Raw genomic sequence first — 17,017 nt, forward strand, 5'->3', positions numbered from 1 at the left:
ATCTTCCTGCACGGAACTAAAAACATTTATTCTGGAAGAGTCTAGATTCTCGCGGCTAAAGGCAATAAATACAGATTTAATTTCATAGTTAATAACCTGTCCAGAGTAAAATGCTCATTTTTAATATCGTTGCCTGCGATCTGACATTACCAACAAGATGTTGCAATACAATATCTGAGTCATTGCGCCGGAGATAATGGTATTTTCTTGAGTTCAATCTGGAGGAGAGTTGGCCCCATTAATCAGGCTTGAAAAAATGATGCCAGAGAGTCTGCCAGAGAGTCTGTCTGGCCTGCGCTGAGCACGAGCTACGTGACCCCGGGCTGCGGGGAAGAGGGGGAGAATGAGCAGACCTGGATGTTGGGATGGGGGATCTCCCGGGAGCGTGTCTCACGTGCACTGGCCCTTTCTTAGGGTCCGCCAAGAGGTTCCCGAGTCTGGGGCAAGAGGGAGTCAAGAGTGACCATGTCACCCCAGCTCTGCCTTTGCTTTTATGCTGCCCCAAGGCTGCTGCCGTCCCACAGCGTGACCAGGGTGTCTCGGCACAGCTGGCGTTCAGGATGTGGGGAGTCCCGGTGGCATGGAGGAACTGCCCAACATGACAGGGTCCCTCCAGTCTGTCCACCACCAGGACTGAGAGCACCATTGCTGCTGAGACCAGGGACAACGGTGAGCTGCAAAAACACTTGGTAAAGCAGCTGAGAAAGGAATGTCCATTAAATATAAAAAATAATAAATCTCCCAGGTAGGGACATGGGGAAGGGAAGCCATGAGCAAGCATCCCATCAAAGAAATACTGCCCTTAGAAGCATGTGTCAGTCTTGTAGGCCTCCTCAGGGTAGGAAGCAGAAGAAGGGGAGGATGGGAGCTGGGAGAGAAGCCTGCCTGGGCTGCCTTGGGCTCTGGGAGTGTTTATACGGCTTGAAAGGTCTGGAGAAAACCAGGAGCTCTCATAGGAATAATGGGCTTTCTTTTCTGCAGGCAAGCAGGAGCGTCTCCAGTTATCCAGCAACACCAGCGTGGGAGGGAGACCTCTCTGGCAGAGTGCTCTTTAATCTGGCAGGCAAAACCCAGGATCTATGCAGAAATATGCAATGCACTTTTAACACTGAGCACTATTGGCCCATTGGACCAACTTGGCTGGGAATGCAGCGGATTTGCTTTCAGCAAGAAGGCTTTATTTCAAGACTGGGTACCTCATTGCAAAAGAAATGCTTTTTCTTGACCAGACATTGCAGACAGGATGCAAGAATCAGCAGATGAAAGTCCTTGGCCTGCTATGCAGAGGTCAGAGCAGATGATTCCTTCTGTCCTTGAAAGCCAGTAAATGGTTCTGCAGATACTTAACGTGTGAATGAAAAAGTGACTCATGACAATAAGACACGTTAACTCCTGTAATCTTACCTCCAGAGGCAGCGTGCCACGTCCAGGCAGAGCCAAGGCTGTGAGACAGCGCTGAGCTTACCCTGGGGTCTCAGCCAGAGGAGGGGTGAGGGAAAGGCTCCGTACAACCAAGGCGTCCTCATCAGGAGGGTGCACAGACAGGGACTGTGCTGAGACCTCCTCACCTGGTCATCTGGAAATCTCCGGTGGGTCAGTAGAGACCCAGCCCCATGGCTTGAGCGGCCAGTCCACTCTCCTGCTCCCCATGGTTTTCCATGGGTTGCGGGCAGGGAAGTGCCTGCGGTGGCCTGTCCAGCTGTACCCACGGCCACCCACCTTCTCCTGCCTTCACCTCATAAAGCGGTCTGGTCGCACAGCAACCAGCTGTGGGGTGAAACCACTTAGGACTTGCCCTGTCCTCTGTGAGCACCGCCTGCCTGCCGCGCGCAGCTGGCAGCGACCCAGGGAAGGTGCGGAGGGAGGTCTGGTGTCTTCTCCCCACCTGGTCCCCACTCACTTCCCACAGGAATGCCTGAGCTCCCCACCACACACGGGGTGGTTCAGCTCCTGGACCAGTACACGCTGCCCAACCGCTTTTCCCCGTCTCTTCTGCTGATGAAAAAGCCAGGCACCCGCTGCACCATCACCCGGGACTGAGAGGGAATAGTGGGACCCGTCTCTGGGGCAGAGTCCTGCCATGAGCTGGGCAGCTAACGAGAGGCCTTCCAGCTGTAGGCATCCTCCGCGGAATGAGTCACAACTGCTTGCTCGAATGTTTTGTCAATGAAATGTGGTATTTTGGCCATCAAATTCACAATTTCAAAAGGAAATGTACATTTCCTAAAAAAAAAATAAAAAAAATAAAAGAATAAAAAAAAAAGGAAACTGGGTTTCCAGTGAAATCTGAACAACCCCAAAGCGATTACAGAGCTTCTCATTTTAGCTGCCAAACTCAAAATGTTGGGGAAATATGGAAAATCAAAAAAAAGTTTTGGACTAAATGTCTCAGTCTTTAGTTGCCAAAAGAGGGAAAATGCCATCTTCATGCTGCTGGATTTTAGACAAGCCTCATTTTATTCAAATTAATATCTATTTTGACGAAAAACGACTCATGAAAACAACTTTTCTCAGGAACAATTTCCATTTCCCAGTTCTGTGACCCTAAAATGCATGCCAAATGTCTCTAAGAGTCAGTGTTTTATTTTATTTAACTGAAAAGCAAAATGACAATAAAGTGAACATTTAAAGTGAAGCTCTGTTCTGAAAATATATCCACTCAATGCTAAAAAGACTCAGTTTCACAGAGCTGAAAACAATTATGAACCGAATCAATTGGGAGAAGGAATTTAATCAGAAAAATGTGAACGCTAAGTGGGAATTGTTGAAAAACATTTTACGCGTTGCCCCAAAACCACAATCCCACAATTGAGAAAGAAGGCAACATTGGTTAAAAAGAAAGACGACTCTGGCTTGAGAGGGAAGTGAAGACAACTGTGAAAAATAAGAAAACCATATATAACTTAAGAAAGTGGAAACTGATAATAATGAATGAGAAGTGAGAAACTGTAAAAAACTGATAAGGGAAGCCAAGCGCTGAGGACAATGTATGGGCTGCGAACCTGAAGCTAACGAGAAGCAATTTCTCTCGATATAAAAGGAATAAATATAGCTCTTCTGAAGTTGTTGGTTGTATTAGTCTGTCTCTGGATGGATGCGCTAGAGCAATCAACAGCAACAGAACAAAGCCGATGTTTGCCAATGTTTATAGAAGTTTTTGGCCGGACCAGACACCGGTAGGGCTGTCAGCCCGGCATCAGCTCCGGGCGCTCACCTCCAACGGCTGCTACGGCACGCCACAGATAGAGATTTAAGTAAAAGAAATATGATTAATGCTAATTCACATAGACTTACGGAAAATAGAACATGTCAAACTAGGATTCATCTTTTTCCTGAAATTACAAGTTTGATTGATAAAAATAATATTGGTGGTGTAATATACTTAGACTTCTGCAAGGCAATTGACTTGGTACTGTATGACATTTTGATTAAGAAACTAGAACAATACACAATCAACATGGCACATATTAAATAGATTAAAAGCTGGCTGGGTGACGTGTCTCAGATGCAGTTGTAAATGGGAACTCCTCACCCAGCAGGGGTGGATTTAGTGGAGTTCCCCAGGGGTCGGTTCTTGGCCCTACGCTATTCAACGTTTTTATCAATGATCTGAAAAAATATTAAATCATCTGTGGTAAAGTTTGCTGATGACACTGAGATTGTGAGAGCGGCAAATAGAGAAGAAGCCAGATCACTGCTGCAGAATGGCCCGTGTTGCTGGTTAAACTGGGCACAAGCAGATAGTTAATATAGCCAAATATAGTCATACATCTAGGGAACAGGAACACCGACTACCAGCCACATACACAAGGCAGGGTGCTCTGTCCTGGGAAGCGGTGACTCTGAGACCCTGGGGAGTCTGGGAGAGCTTGAGTTGGCTGTACCCTCCTCGCACGTGAAGGTGGCCACAAAGCCACCGCGTTCCCGGGACAGCAGCCTCCAGGAGCAGTAGAGAAATTATACTGCCCCGCACCTGGGTGCCCGTGTCCACTCAGCACCTGGTTCTGGTGCTCTTCATTCACCGGGATGTTGAGAGACTGGGGGAAAAGCTGTGAAGATGATCAAAGAGGACTAAGCTTGCAGTGAGAGACGTCCAGAGAGCAATCTACTCTGCTTGCCAAAGAACAGGTGCTGAGGTACGTAGATCACATCTGTTTCCCCAGAGAAGACTCTCCAGCCCCGCAGACAGAGCCTTACTATGATCCAATGTCCAGGAGTTGAAGGTAGGCAAACTGAAACCAGTAATATGGCATAACGCTTACTGGCATACCAGCAAGGGTAATTAACCACTGGAACAATTTGCTAAGGCAGTGTGGGAATCTCCGTCATTAGCAAAGGTTACATCATGCTTGGTTGCTTGCTCCGATTCAAGCAGGAATAAATCTGGGCTCAGATTATACCTGGTAGCCAGACAAGATAATCACAAAGGTATCTGAAGGCCTCTTAGTCCAAACAACGATGGAAAGGAACTCAGAAAATGAAGCCGTCACTGTTCTTGCTGACTCTGCTCGTACTCACAGGCAGGGACTGAGTCCCGCTGTTCCCTTTCAGCCGTGCCTCACTGAGACCAAGAGCTTCAACACGGGCATTTTTCTTGGGGATAAGTTTTCTACAAAAAAAATGTCCATTTCTTAGACCTGCAGGGATCTTATAGAGCAAAAGCAGAAGCAACCTCTCCTCCTTCCAAGACCTGCCCTTTAGGACCTCCTTGCCCCGGCAGCCTGTGACCCACGGGTGTTTTGAACCCCGTGAGACACATGGTCCCCCATGGTGGGACTGTGTCACTCGCTGGACCCAGGGTTGCTGAGCAGGCCTCCGACATGAAAGGTCCATTGTGGTCAATTTTAGAAGGGACAAAGAGCCTGAAAGGTGACATGCCGTGAATTTGGGAAGGGGCGGGCAGCTGGCCAGGTGCACCTGTTACTGAGCATTGGGCAGCCCCTCCTGGTATGTCACACCAGGCATTTGTGGCCTCCACCTCACCTTGCCCTTTGCAGCTCTCATCCTTCTGATTTTTCCTTCATGACTCCCCCTTTCCATCCTCCTCCAAATTAACTTTTTGCTAATTATTTTCTCCCAAAATAAGGCTTTTATTCTTGACAAGATTTCTTTTCAAATTCTTAGGGTTTTTTAATCCCAAATTAACTGAAAACTGGGCTTCCTAAACAAAGGTTGGCTCTGTGTACTGCTACCTGAGCTCTAGCTTCCCCTAATCCTGCATCTCAAGCAGTTTGCCTTATTCTCTTTAGATGTCCAAGCAGGAACACACCTGACTCACAGTGGCCAAAACCCAGATATTAACTTGCCATTTGACGTCCTCTCCCATCCGCTTCCTTTCTCCCTCCCTCCCTTTAGCACTGCCACCTTCCCAGATGCTCACATCGCATTTTTGGTTTCTCAGCTGTACCCAACCTAGCTGCTCCTACCTACATCATCTACTGAAGACTGACCAGGGTGTGAAGGCTTCTTATGGACCCCAAGCATGGGAAGAGCTGCTGTCATCCATATTTCATGACACGTCGGGAATCGTTCAGCAAAACACTCTTCCAGAAACTCTGACCTCTCAAAACTGACAAGGATGGGAGTCATCCTCTTCTGGGGTCAGGCTGCTTTGTCACTCTTCACACCTGGGTGAGCAGGTTTAGCTTTTCTGGTCAGCGGTGCTTAGGAAGCAATCGATCTTGCACTAAGTAGGTGTCTAAAATAGGGTGGATGATCCACTATCTAGAAATGACAACTTCTGTGCAGTGAAAAGGTGGCCATGGACTCCTGGGTCCCCCGCATGTCTCCGCCTGATAAACTCTGAAGTCTTTTCAGTGCCTTGGAGCCAGGAGGACTGTGGCTCTGCCCAGCAAGTGGAAATCTGTGTGCTGCTCCGAGTGAAGGCAGCTCCAGGGGGTGCCTAAGGACTGCAGAGCCAGAGCCTACACGTTGTGCAGACCAAAGAAAGAAGCACAACCATGGCTACAGAGAGCCGAGGGCTTCTTGCTCCATTTCATCAGGGCTTTGTGAACCTTCATGAACTGCTGGAAGAAGGCGTCTTGCAGAGAAGTCAGCCCATGGAGGAGCTATTATCCACACCGTTGCAAGAAGGTGGAGGATGAGGGCAGGAGAACCAGCTCCTGGAGCCCTGCACACAGCTGCTGGGACCTCGTCTGGCTTCCAGGAGTCCCCTCTTCTCCTGGCCACCCGCCTGCAGCCACAGGGAAAGGCAGGACGGGGACGGGCAGGGCACTTCTTGCCTTAACAGGGCAGAGGCCAGTCTAACCTGCAGTACCATTGCCGTCATTCCCAAGTGGAAAGAGTGGCTTCGGTTTGCTCTGGCTGCCTGTGTGCCAACATCAAACATATTTTACAACTGACCTGCAAAGAATGTGTGTCACTGAAGAGGATACATAGCCCTGGAGAACATAAAACACAGCTGCGTTGTTTAATAGTATCTCATCCACCAGATCGGAATAACAGGAGAAGATGATCTCAGGGAGATAATTCTACTGAGTGTGTTAGCAGGAACGACTCCGCTACCTTCGCCAGTGGAAGATTCTTATAAATTCACTCCTCCTGCCATCCTTTTGCAAAGGGTCAGAAGATGTACTGACAATAGCAGCATGCAAATATTTCAGAACTTGGCCACACGCTGAGCAAACACTCTGGATAGCTTCACAAGCAGATTAAAATGCCAGATCAGCGAGCAGTGGTGCACTTTAAATATGCTCACTAATTTATTAAGTTTATTCTTAGCAAGCTTGCAGACTTCAGAAAGTTAAATTTCTCAGTGACAAATGGCTGGGGAGCTGGGCAGCCAGAGCGTGCGCGCTGCGGTCGGATGGCCCCGGCGAAGGCAGCGCAGGGGAGCAGATACCACCAAACACACCGCTCGGGTGAAAATCCCCAACGGAAGAGCCTGCGCCGGCTTATTGTCAAGGCTGCTGTACAGCTACAGAGTACACAACCAGGGCTCTTGGCACATCCTGCTCTTCTCCAGAGAGCTGCTGCCTCCCACTCCCGGCTTAGACATCCCTTATCTCTTTCCCTAGGCCCGGCTGTGCGTTGTGGGTTAACCACTCTGAGCACCGCTCCTCAGCGCACTCCTCACCTCCCGGCTCCAGGAACAGTCCCTTGTGCTCCAGGAACCTCCTGCACCTGGGGCTGAGCCGAATGCACCTCCCCTCTGAGGAAACCATCTGCCACGGTCCCAAGTGACAACCCCGTCCCTCTTCCCAGGTGCCCTGATCATGCTGTGCCCAGGGTCTCTCCACTCTTCATCCCTGTCTGCTCCCTGTGCTCAGCCCACATGAGCCAGGCTTGGACTCAGGAGCCTACCAGTGCCTCATCCAAGTCAAGAGGTGTGAGGTGTCTCAGGTGGGACACAGCAGTTACTAGATACCCCTTCAGGCAGCAGTCGTGGGCCATTGCTGCCCCTCAGCCCTCTGCTGCTGCTGTTCTCCTGGACAGACCTGGAGACCTGCTCTGCAGACCTGGAGCGAGGTCTGGAGTAGCAGAATTTCCTCAGGAGGAAACCAAAGGTGGCACTGCTGCTTGACACATGTATATTTTTGGTATCCTTGTTCAAACTGAACTAAGGAGTGTGTTTAGAAACCCTTCTGAAAGGCCATGTGTCCACCTTTCCCTATCGCACGTCCCCGAAGATGAGGCGTGACAGCAGGACAGAGCTCTGGGATGATGTGGAGAGTCCCGTGCAGCAACATTATCCAACCTCTAGGAGCCTGGCAGGACCCTGATGGCCCCACAGCACTGCATGCCACAGGGACATGAGACAGGGCCTTCCAGGAGGGCCCTGAAACTGCTGCGCTGACGGGGTAAAAGAGCTATGCACCTTCTTCATCTCTGGTTTGAGTGAGCTGCTAGAAAGAGGTGGTGGACACCACCAGAAGAAAGCCCCACAGTGGGATGGAGATGCAGGCAGCCATGGGATGCTCTGCCAGACTTGACGTTGGAGCCTGGTGGGACACAGGCCTGGAGTCACCTTACAGAAAAGCCCCGGAGAAACAGAGAGAACACAGGGATGCGTAAGCAACGGCACAAAGGATTTCTCAAGCTCAAACAGCACCTAAAGGATCACTTGGGTCATTCGAACTCCACTCAGCAGTGAGGCTGGAGGAGCAGCAGGCCCGGCTGTGCTGGCAGCAGCTCGGTACTCCACCAGCTATCTGCAGTCACTTCTGCCCTTCGCCGGGCCACCGCAGAAACACCGGGTGAGGGAAATCCATGTGGCACGGGGACACGCGCTCATGCAGCAGAGAGAGGCCATCTCCGGGGAGGGAGCAGTTTGACAGCCTGGAGCCCGGGGACTCCGTACAGCATGCCGGGACGGCTCCTCGGGGTGGTGATGACAGCCGCTGGTGGAGATGCCTACGTGCTGTTTGTTGAGCAGAAATAAGACCCCGCGAGTTTTCCAGGGACAGAACGCAGCAGGGTCCTTTGAGCTGGAGCTTGCAGCTATGCGAGGCTGTTTCGCAGCATTTGCCACGTCTCTGGGGAGTTATTATTCATTGTCCCACTTCAGAAAGGAGTCAAGCCCCTTCTTCTAACACTGGGAGGGAAAAGACTTTCCCAGGAACATTTCCTGAGCTGAGAGCAAATCCCACATGGCATTGCAACCCTCCGTCAACTGCAAATGCGTGTTATTGTTACTTGCACTGCAAAACAAGCTGTTGGACCCAAGGCAATACGTGCTGCTGTTGGTAGTTAAACAAACTCCATATGCCCCGTCCAGCAGCTGGCTGGCCGATGTCAGAGCCCTGCGAAATGACCTGCTCTGACAGGCCTTCTCCTAGTGATCCACTTTGATTTATTGCATTAGCCTGCAGTGCAGATAGGGAACATCACGCACAGACATGTGCTGGATCTGGATCCGCACCCAACTGGGTCCATGTGCTCTCTTCAGCTCTTTCATCCCCGGGTCCCTCTGCATTTCAGCAAGTGCTTGTAGGAATGTCTTGAAACCAGCTCCTACGGCGAGATGCGCCGACCAATTTCCTGATCATTTGCCCTACCTCAGCAGCACTTCAGCTTCTAGAAATGCTGGGAAGTTGCAAAACTCAGTTTGGGAGTCACACACTGTAATGCACTGCGCAAACCGCATCACCCTGTTGCTCACAAACTCATCCTAAGAACTGAGAAGCTCCAGACTGTCATCCTCAATAGGCCATAGCCACGTTGTTTTCTTCCCCTCCGCTGGCTACAGCACCACGTGGGGATGGATTGGCCTTGGGAGGCCTGAAAAATAATGTAAAGGGTAAAAGCAGTTCTTCATTTAATGGGATTGGGGGACTACATGGAGAGAAGAAAGCCTTGGGGACCGGTCCAGGGACACACGGAAGCTAGGTCTGAGCCGCTGCGCTTGGGTGACAGCTCAGGGCTCAGGGACAACGTTGCTGCAGGACGACCCCTGGGCAGCATGGCTGGCTCTGCAGGCACACCACACCACTGGGGAAGCTGGCAGGACCAAACCAGAGCGAGCCAGAGTGAAACGCTGCAGACTTCTGCAGGTCCTGCCCTTCCCCGACTCCCCCACGGCAGAGCCACCCCAGCTCTCTTCCAGGTGACCCTCAGCACCCACTGCATGCAGGGCTGGGACAGGGCTGGGCAGCGGCACGGAGGAGACAGGGATTCCTGAGCCCCCACTGATGCCGACAGAGAGAGCAGAAATGGCTTTGCACAAGCTCTAACAGGGTAAGAGGGATGTCACAAAGGGAACGGTGCAGGGTGCCAGAAGCCTGACTCAGGCAGGGGTACAGGGGTACAGTGAGCTCGCAGGTGTGTCCCAGGTATTTACTGGGAATGGAGACTATCAGGCAGACTGGACACCATTCCTGCTGCGAACATGCAAAAAGACACGGGCAGGCTTCTCCATTAGAGGTCAGAGCCTGCCTGTGGGCTGGATGGTGCTCACTGCGATACACAGTGCTAACAGGAGGTCCTCTCTCCCTCCCGAGCAGAGCCCTCGGGGGACAGACGGTGAGGAACATCCCTGCGCACATGCTCAGCACTGGTGACACTGGTGACACTAGTGACAGTCCGAATGGGGTCAGCGCAGAGCTGTCACAGGTCCCACGTCTGCCTTGTGGCCCCCGAAGAGCGGCTTTTGGCACCCCAAGGTCTACTGCTGCCTGCACTGGGCAACGTTGGGACAGACCCAGGGGAGCCCGTGGGGGTTGGGGTGCTGCAGGCTGGGCTGGTCCCTGGCCAGCATGAGGGATGGGTGCCAAAGCCTGCTCATTTTAGCCTGGATGTTATTAAGTTCATGTAATTCCTTCCCAGCTCTGCAAAGGTATCTATTGGTCCTTCCCCACACATCTGCAGGCCCACTGGAGACGCTCCACCGGTTGACACCAGGAACCACACTGCACAGTGTGCGGGTAGATGGGTGACACCCCAGCAAAAACAAGCCACCTGGGAGCTTGTCCACTCTCCGTTAGGCAGAGCTCTGTCTGTAGGGGAGAAACTTTTCTCCAGGTGCAGAGTCCCACCGCCAGCCCTGCCAGAGAGGCAGCAGGCCCCACACCCCGAAGCTCAAAGAGAAGGCATGGCCCCATTCCTGAGGGTGCTCGTGGCTATCACACCCTCAGGATGAGGTCTGGAGCCAGGAAGTCCCTGGGGACAGCTGATAAGCCCTCTGCGTGTGTTCCAACAGTGCCCATGCTAGCAGGGTGTATTTTTGGCTTGAGGTTGGGACATAAATCAACATGAGTCACAAAATGGAGCTAAAGGCAGATGTATGTATGTCCCCTGCCCCGGTACCTTCTCCACGACAATGCTGCCGGCACTGAACTGGTGGCTGCTGTGTGTCTGGGACACAGCGGGATGGACATAGGCAGGTCCCAGGTGCAGTCGCCAAAGGATCGTGAAGGTCACTGCACTGGGTATTCTGGTTTATCACGTACCAAGGACCAGTGTGTGGAAGGGGACAATCCTGAGAGCAGCATTCCCCGTGTGCTCCATGACAGCAAGGAGAAGAGTATGCTGACCAGGAAGCCACATGTATCATACACACAGCACCACCTGGAATCGCCACACAGATCTTCCAGGCCCCAGTCGAGTTTCTCTGAAATTACCTTGTAGCTTAAACTAAATCATTAGCACCTGATGCGCAGCACCAGCTGGCAGAACAGGAGATAGACACAGCAGGTTATGGTGAGGCCACATGTAGAAACCCTTAGTCATGAGATCCCATCTTGACACCAACACGTAGGTAGAAGGTTCCAAAGGAGTACCCTCTGATGGCTGGACGAACCACTCCCATGCATGGTGCCCATGTCCCCAGCTACCCCTGCAAGCCAGAAGCCCCCATCTCCTGGGAGCTGGTTGGAGGTGCAGAGCAGGCAGGGTCTGCCAGACTGTTCCCCCACCACGTATCAGTGCTTGGACACGACCACAACCTCTCTGACTGCATTCCTTGCACTGTTGTCTCTGGGATTGAAAACCAGCTAGGGGCTGGCTCAGAAGGAAGGACAAGTATGGAGGGTCCCCCTCCCTTCCTCTCTCATGAAATTAGTGCTCCTGGTTGCAGAATGGCCCTGCTTCGAGGCAAGCAGCAGATGAAACAACTGGCCTGGGAAGCAGGGGGTACAGATGGAGACCCACTACCATCTACGGTCAAGTGAATCATAGACTCATAGAGTCGTAGAATAGTTTGAGTTAAAAGGGACCTTAAAGATCATCTAGTTCCATGAATGAACTATAAAATGAACAAATGATGGGTGATCACAGAGATGGCAACAGCTCTACCTCTAGACTGCAAGGCTGGCAGCAGGCACCTGGAGCCACCGTGACCTGGGAGGAGTGTTTAGGATCACACCCCTGAACATCAGTGCCTAATACCACCTTTGGTGGTCGTGCACCGTTTGAGCAATAACAAAATGGAGGTGCTTCTACAAGAGACACAGAGTACGGATGAAGGCTCAGGCTCTGCAGACTCAGCAGGGAAATCTGTGGTCCTTGGATCACCTCAGCCAAAGAAATTATAAACTTGCCTTCTGTCCGCTTCCAGAAAGGTCCTGCCTGTAACTCACCACAACAGTGCTACCGCTAGTCTCCCAAACAGCAAGGAGCTGGACACCACGACCTGATCATAGAATCACAGAATCACAGAATGGTTTGGGTGGGAAGGGACCTTAAAGCCCACCCAGTGCCACCCCCTGCCCTGGGCAGGGACACCTCCCACCAGACCAGGTTGCTCCAAGCCCCGTCCAACCTGGCCTTGAACCCCTCCAGGGATGGGGCAGCCACAGCTTCTCTGGGCAACCTGGTCCAGGGGCTCACCGCCCTCACAGCCAAGGATTTTTGCCTGAGATCTCATCTAAATCCCCCCTCTTTCAGTTGAAAACCGTAACCCCTCATCCTATAATGTGCCCTGATGTGGGGCACCCCTGATGTGCACTTCTCCCTTTCCCGGCTACCAGCTCACTGCTTCTCTCCTGATTTCCCACACAGGGAGGGGCTCAAGGTTGGACACAGCCTCCATATCTGACACCTGAATCCAAGGTATCCGCTGGCTCCGAGTCACAAGTGTGGGCACAAGTCCTTGAGGATCTCCTGGGAAGGAGACTGGCAGGAGAGGTGGGCTTTAGGGGAGTTTCTGAAAAACACTGTTGTCTATGCCATGTCTGGACTCCGGGAGCCAGGCAAGTGCAGGGAAACCCAAGGGCTGAGTGCTTTTGTGGGGCACTTCGTGGAGGAGCAGTGGAAAGAGGCAGCCAGAAGAGCCGATTGCTCAGCACCAGTACCTCTTACTTCTGCCCCGCTGGGTGCGAGGGTCTGTGCTGCATCCCTGAACCACTCTCCAGCAGAGCCATGCAGATGGGTCCACAGGCAAGGGAAGCCTTGAGCTGTCACCATGAGCGACATCCCCAGCCATGAGCTATGGGACATCATTGAGCTTCTCCAGGAGAAAGGGACCATCTGCAAACCGTCTGCACTCAACAGCCAGCCTGTGCTGGAGGACACACACAACCATCCTGCCAGGAGCTCAAAGGCAGGCGGAAAGGTGACCAATAACCCTGTCACAAACATGTCGCGTCTGGCAGAACAAGATCCCAGCAGGTCCCTGTCCTTTAGCACAAGGAGCCCTGTCCTGTGTTTGCACCCCTGGTCCAAGGTACCCCTAACCCAAGTGCAGGGGCTGGATCTCTTCGCCATCTAATACCCAGTCCATTATTGTGGCTCCTCTCCAATAACAGGCGACAAGGCCAAGAAATAAAGCAGGTACATTCCGGGAATGCTGCGGCAGCAAACACTGCATGAATCATGTCAGGCAGCGTCTTCTTCCCAAAAGACGCACTTGTCCACCCGGGGCGGGCAGCCCACCTTTGGAGCTCAGCCTTCCAAGCAGGAGACAGGTCCCGCACACCAGGGGTGGAAAGGAGCAGGATAACCCGCCAGGCAGAGGAACGCTTTGCTTCTGCCACAACACATGGAAGAGCCTCACAGTGCTCCCTGGCACGTTTCTCTGGCTGCATCCCACCTCCATCCCACCTCAGCTTCTCACTGGCGTCAAAGCAGCTCCACCAGCTCTTCTTTGGCCATGTGAGCCCACCCCTGTCAAGTGACCGCCACAGTGCTCCTTTCCAAAACCAATCCTGCCTTTATCCCACCAGGGCCTTGAGAGCTCCTTTGCTCTTGGCACAGGGGACTGCTCCCACCACAGCCCACAAACCTCCCTTCTTCTCAAATGTCCCTACTTGAATGCCAATGTGGCCACATGCCAAACGGAGGGACCCTGGAGAAAAGCAGCCATGTGACAAGGTTGCAGGAAGGGGCACAGTGAAAACTGACTGAGAAGGAGCTCCGGAGGTGGAACTGTGGCTTGGAGAGAAAATATGACACAGAGAAGGACATGCAGAATTAGGGAGATCATTACTGGTCGTTGTGCCTACACAAGTGGAGGGATGCTGGAAAATGGGAACAGGTTCAGAGAAGAGCTACAAGAATGATTTGCAGCCTGGAAAACTGCAGTACCACAGAAGGCAGAAGCAGCCCAACCTCTTCCTGATCTTGGCCAAAGCTAAAAGAAGACTTGGTCCCACTCAGCAAGCACCTGGTGGGAAGGAAGCTCTCTAGCCCAGATCAAAATGAGCTCCAGCTGAGCCTGGGCACTTCTGAATGAGAAAGCAAAGCACCTGTTGCAAACCGTGTGGTTGCTTACTCATCCAAACCAGCTTTGACATGGAAACATTACATGGAAAGAGGATCTGCTCTGCCCACAGCTGCGAGGCAAGGGAGCACAAAGGTAACACCCCTGTGTCACCCAAGGAGCAGGCTGGCCTCCATCGACACAAAGGATGGGACAGGTCTTCTGCCTCCCTGGCCCTTCCTGAGTGCAGTAACCACCATGGCCGTGCTGCAGCCAGAGAGAGGACACGGGTGACAGCGGTGGGGAGGCGGCGATTTTATTTGGAGATAGGGATGGGCTCAGGAGAGCCCATCTCTTTCCTCTCCGCGGGGACCGTGCCAGCCCAGTGAGGTCTCTGCTGGCTTCCTCTTGGCTGTCGGGCTGCGCGTGCTGCGGCAGCCGTGCCAGGCTTTTAACACCAGCACGGCGCTTGCACAGCGGGACCGGGGCTGGCTTGGCCGGCCTCCAGCCCCGGCTGCCATAAAACGGGAAATAAGGGAATTGGAACGAGACCACAGCGACCACCAACCAGCTGCCACTGGCAGCGCTGGGGCACCCCCCGCATCCCCCGGCCAGGCAGGAGCGGGCGGCAGCGCATCACCCTGCGCCTGCCCAGCCCAAACGCACCGGCAGCCGGTGGTGCTGCCAGACCTGCACGGAGGAGGATGAGGATGGGGAGGAGGCCACGTCCCTTTGCCCTCCGCAGATGCTGCCGGGGAGCTGGGCAGCCAGGAGCCTCGGGATGCCGCGCACAGCAGACAGCGCAGCCCTGCTCGCAGAACAGTATGGAGTTTTCTGCTGGTTACATGTTTTATGAAAAGCTGTTGGCAAAAATGTGCATTTTCTTTGGCTGCGTTTTGCACGGATCTGGCAAAAATGTAACGTTAGTGTCTCCCCTTGAGAAAACTTTATTGAGTGGAACAAAGTTGGATATTTTTAGCTACCCATTGTTAGCTGAAGAACAAAGCCATAACTAAGATATTTTGTCTCTTACACTGAAACGGGACTATCAGACAAATCCATGTACAGTCATATGTGGCTGCCCATTCAGATGGAGCACGAGAGGGAAACTATTTTTAGCCTGTAAGCTCCACACAACAACCGCATTTCCCTTCCCCTACACGCTGGGCCACCAAAACACAGGGACAGCACCGCAGAGAGCCGCCCCGGAGAGCGGGACGTGGGGTCACTCACTTCTGCTGTCCCTTGGGCCATCGGACAAATGACATTTACAGGAGAGATCAGGTCACGAAATGAAATAGAAAAAGCTTTAATTGTTCTGCCTTTCGGGGTGTTGGGTTTTTTTCCATTCAGAGCAGAGATGATGCATGTTTCACCAACAGGCAACAGGGAAAAGTTAACCAGGACCAAGATGGATCGTAGCAAAGCAGCGATTGTTACACGCAGTGCTAAAACCTGAACCCTCATCCCTTTTCCAAAACCACACCTGTGCGCCCTGAGCGCTGCTCCAGCGAGGAGAGAGGTCGCCCATGGGCAGCGCTGGGTGATGCAGCCTGCGAAGAAAGGGAACGGGCACAGCCCCGTCCTGGCGGTGCTGCCGCCTGCCCCGCTCCCGCACCGGCAAACTGCTGGAAACCTCCCCGTTGGCGGCTGCCAAGGCGGTGCTTTCGAAAGCATTAACCCTGGAACACCAGAAAGCCTGACAAAACCTCCCCTGAGCGCTTCAGTGCTCAACAAATGACATCAGTAGTTTATGACTGGCAACATTTTGCAACGCATTCATTTAAAAGAAACAAAGCGGTCCATAAATGCCCTGGATTTCTGAGCATGAGCGACGCTGGGAGCTTTTTCTAAACATTTTTTGTGGGTTGCATTGGTGAGTCACGGAGAAGTTGCATTTAACGGCCGAGCATTCGGTGCAACCAGAAAGACCCTCCACAGTTAACGAGCCTTGACGCTGTCCTCCTGGCGAAGCAGGAGCGAGAGGGACACAAGCAGGGTGCCACCGCACACCTGACCCTCCGGGAGGGGTGCCCTCTGCACGGCTGGGGTGGGGGGATTACAGCAGCCATCAGAGCAGCCTCCACAGGGCTGCAGCAAAGCAAGAGCCTTCGAGAACCTCACATGGCCCTTCATCATCACCCTCCCTGCGCAAAGCCAGCCGCTGTGTCCCCTCCACAGCTCCCTGCCGGCCCCTCCGGGAAGGCCGGCTCCAGATTTGCTCAATGCACCTTGTGCCTGTTCCCCAACAAGTGCCACGCTCCTTGTAGGTCTGCACATAGTCCAGGACCTGCCGGGTGCCAGCGGCCACCAAGGCCCCACCAACAAGCCCGAAGAGGTAGCTGGGAGCAGCAACGCCTGACTGTGCTCCGTCTCCCTAGAGGTGCCGCAGCACGTAGGTGCCGTGTGTCGACACAACCAGACACGCTTGTGAGAAAGCAGCTAGAAGGACAGAAAGACATGAAGTAGGAAACGTAAATTACCTGCAAACTTTTCGGCTGAGCTAGAGTGTCCTGGAGGAGATGCTGCTTTTGTGATTCCTTGCTTTCTCCGCGGATTAGGGCTGCTTTTATCAGGGAGCAGTGATTGTTTTTATAAACTTGAAGCACAGTAAGAACTGGTTTAAAATAGAGTGAAAGGAGCTGGTGCGGGTGGAATTAGACAAACTCTGAGAGCTGCTTTTCCAAAAATAAATTAACTTCTTGCAGCCCGCGGCGGGGAGGAGGGGAGGCCGGGGGCTGGCCGGGCGGGCGGCCGGGGGGCTGCCGGGGGGCTGCGGCCGGGGGGCTGCCGGGGGAGGAAGAGGGGGTCTCACCTCGCCGGGCCCCGGCCGCAGGTGAGGGGTGGGCAGAGCATCGCGGCGAGCGGGGCCGGGGCGCGGGCGGACCCCGCTTCCCCCCGGCGGCGGCGGAACAGCCCGGG

General features: G+C 53.1%; 1 protein-coding gene across 5 annotated transcripts in view; it reads right to left on the bottom strand.

Moving 5' to 3' along the window:
• The window catches only part of MYOCD (myocardin), a 260,871-nt gene extending 244,058 nt beyond the window's left edge, over positions 1–16,813 (bottom strand). For all 5 annotated transcript variants that reach the window (XM_054221830.1, XM_054221826.1, XM_054221828.1 and 2 more), the window contains exon 1: positions 16,579–16,813. The gene's annotated coding sequence lies outside the window, so the exon portion shown is untranslated. The remainder of the gene's footprint in view (positions 1–16,578) is intronic.
• Between the last annotated feature and the right edge of the window lie 204 nt (positions 16,814–17,017).

The sequence above is a fragment of the Rissa tridactyla genome, chromosome 15, assembly GCF_028500815.1.
Source record: "Rissa tridactyla isolate bRisTri1 chromosome 15, bRisTri1.patW.cur.20221130, whole genome shotgun sequence".
In the NCBI taxonomy this organism is placed as follows: Eukaryota; Metazoa; Chordata; class Aves; order Charadriiformes; family Laridae; genus Rissa; species Rissa tridactyla.